Below are 3069 nucleotides of genomic sequence, written 5' to 3' on the forward strand. Positions count from 1 at the left end.
TGTTTGACTGTTCTTTGTTTTTCATTCGTATTTCTTTCATTTTTATTTTTTACTTTGTGATACCGTCTTTTTTATTTTGATAACTGTTGGTGTCATTAATGATATAATTGTAAACTGGTTTTCATTATTATTATCTGTGGTTTTAGTATTCTTATCATCATTAGTGATCTTTATCATTATCATTATTGTTGTCATTATAATTATTGCCATATGTATCATCATTATCATTATAAATATAATTATCATTATTATTATTATTATCAATATCATTATTATTATTATTATCAATATCATTATTATTATTATTATCAATATCATTATTATTATCATTATTATTATTTTTATTATTACTATTATTATTTTTATCATTGTTATTGTTATTATTTTTATCACTTTTATTATTATTATCATTATTATTATTTTATCATTACGATTGTATTTATTACTCTTATCATTATCATTGTCATTATTATCATATTTTTTTTTATTAACCATTGATATTATTGTTATAACATTATTATCATCACTATTATTATCACTAATATCATCATAGCATTATCATTCTCATTTCAATCATCATCATATCATTATAATTATCGTTTTTATCGTTATTGTTTTCATCATCATCATTATTATCCTCTTTATTATTGTTATCTTTATCACCATTTAACTCTTTTATTCTCCATCAAACTATATTCATATCATCGTTCCTCTTTTTTCATTATGTATTTTCTTATCGTATCTCTTCTTTCTTTCTTTCCTCTTCCATATTTTCCTTTCGTTTTTAATTTTCCTATTTTCTTTCGCTTTCTTTTTTTTTATTTTATTAATTCATTACTTTTTTTTATCTTATTCTTCGTTATGTTTCCTCTTCTTTTCGTTTTGTTTTGTTTCATTTCGTTTTCTTTTATTCTTTTCTTTCTTACTTTTTGTTTTTAGTATCTCATTTTTTTTTCTATTTCCTTCTATTTTCTTCCATTTCTCTGATCTTTTATTCAAATTTTCCTTCTATTCTCTCCCATTTTTTTCTCTTCCATCATTTTCCTTGTCTTTGTTTTCCTTTTCTCTTCTAGATTTTTTTTCTTCCTTCTTGTCTCTCTCATTTTTCCCTCTTCCGCCTTTCTCTTTTTTTTTCTGTGTCTTTTCTCCCTTCCTATCTTTCACCTTTTTCTTTATCTTAGTTCTTTTTTTCCTTCTATTTTTCTCTTTTTTTCTTCTTTCTTTCCTCCTATTCCATCATTCTTTTAATTCATTTTTTTGTTTGCCTCCACATTCATCCTTCCCGTACCGCGGTTTTCTTTCGAATGATTTCCTTGTCTTCTTCATTTTTCCTTTTTTATTCGTGTTCTTCGTCTTTTCTACTTCTCTTCTCTTCTTCTTCTTTTATACTTTTTATTTTTTTCCACTTTCTCTTCTTTTTCTTCCTCTTTGTCTTCTTTTTACTTATTTCTGCTTCTCCATTTTTTCATCCTCTTCCTCTTCTATTTCTTTGTGTTTTTTTATCTCCTATTTCTTCTTCTTGTCTTCCTCTTTTTCTTTCTCTTCATCTGTGTCTCTGCTTCTTATTCTTTATCTTATTCATCATTCTCTTATTTTCCATCATTCCTTTTTATCTTCGTTTTCATTTTGCTTCTAATAACAGTTATCAAAATACCAAAAAATAATCAGCATAAAACGAACAATATTTAAGATATATTTTTTATCATAAACTGATAAAACATTTAAAAAGAAAGAAAGAAAAAAAAACATTGATAATAATATCAACAACAGTATCAATAATAACAATAGTAATAAAAATAATGATAAAAAAATGATGATGATAGTAGTTATAATAATAAATTAATAAAAAAAACAATAGTAATAACAATGACAATTCTAATAAAATTCCCCCAAAACAACAACAACAAACAAACAAACAAAAAACGTGTTCATTAACCAGTACAAGGTATTCAAGGAAATAGAGAGGGTTGGGGGTTAGGGGAGAGGGAGTGGTGGTGAGGGAGGGAGGGAGTAGAGGTACAGAGAGAGGGAGCGGGGGTGCGGGGAGAGGGAGTGGGGGTGCGGGGAGAGGGAGTGGGGGTGCGGGGAGAGGGAATGGGGGTGAGAGCGAGGGAGGGAGGGAGGGAGGGGAGATAGAGGGGAAGAGGTTAAAGAGGTCGAGACTATGTCAGGACCAGAAGGCTTCTGGAGTCGGACGGACGAAGACTTCTTCTGCTCGGGGATACTGGCTTGACTTCGGGTAAGATGCCTTTGAGCTTGAGTCTTTGACGTTTTCATGGGTGGGGTATGTAGTTAACTCTCTCTCTCTCTCTCTCTGTGCCTTTCGATCTCTTTCTCTCTCCCCCTCTCTCTCTCTCTCTGTCTTTCTATCTGTCTCTTTCTCTCTCTCCTTCCCCCCCCCCTCTCTCTCTCTCCCTCCCTCCCTCCTTCTCCCCCCCCTCTCTGTCTTTCTATCTATCTCTTTCTCTCTCTCCTTCTCCCCCTCCCCTCTCTCTCCTTCTCTCCCCCTCTCTCTCTCTCTCCCTCCCTCTCTCCTTCTCCCCCCCCCTCTCTGCCTTTCTATCTATCTCTTTCTCTCTCTCCTTCTCTCCCCCTATCTCTCTCCTTCTCTCTCTCTCTCTCCCTCCCTCCTTCTCTCCTCCCCCCCTCTCTCTCGCTCTCTCCCTCTTTCTCTCTCTCTCTCTCCCTCCGCCCTCCCTCTCTCTCTCTAATGAATTTACTCTGCTCGGTTTATTCAGAACAACTAGCAAATACCTGGATGAATCAGGGAAACTAGAAATCAGCTGTGTGTTAATCTGGGTGAAGAGTATACAGCTCACTGGAGTCGATAACCACGGTCGTCTTCCTGGGAAACGGTTAAGACACGCGAAGGACATACGGTCTGGCTGACCCGACCTTGTAAGGTCAGAGAGCAGAGAGCGCGGGGACGGGGCTTATGAGGTCAAATGGTTGCAAGGTCGCGGAGAGAAATATACTTTGTTTAAGATTTTAGTTACGGTGACACCTCGGATTTAGCCGCCATTTTGTGGGAAGATTACTGCTCTGCTGATTTCCCACAAACGCGCTCTC

General features: G+C 34.8%; 1 protein-coding gene across 1 annotated transcript in view; it reads left to right on the forward strand.

The window, feature by feature from the left end:
* The first annotated feature begins 2188 nt into the window (after positions 1 to 2188).
* The window catches only part of LOC122245393 (uncharacterized), an 8835-nt gene continuing 7954 nt past the window's right edge, over positions 2189 to 3069 (forward strand). Inside the window, exon 1 of the mRNA XM_043003320.2 lies at positions 2189 to 2239. The gene's annotated coding sequence lies outside the window, so the exon portion shown is untranslated. The remainder of the gene's footprint in view (positions 2240 to 3069) is intronic.

Source organism: Penaeus japonicus, unplaced genomic scaffold (assembly GCF_977035675.1).
Source record: "Penaeus japonicus unplaced genomic scaffold, GWHDUDI00000001_assembly GWHDUDI00000030, whole genome shotgun sequence".
Lineage (NCBI taxonomy): Eukaryota > Metazoa > Arthropoda > Malacostraca > Decapoda > Penaeidae > Penaeus > Penaeus japonicus.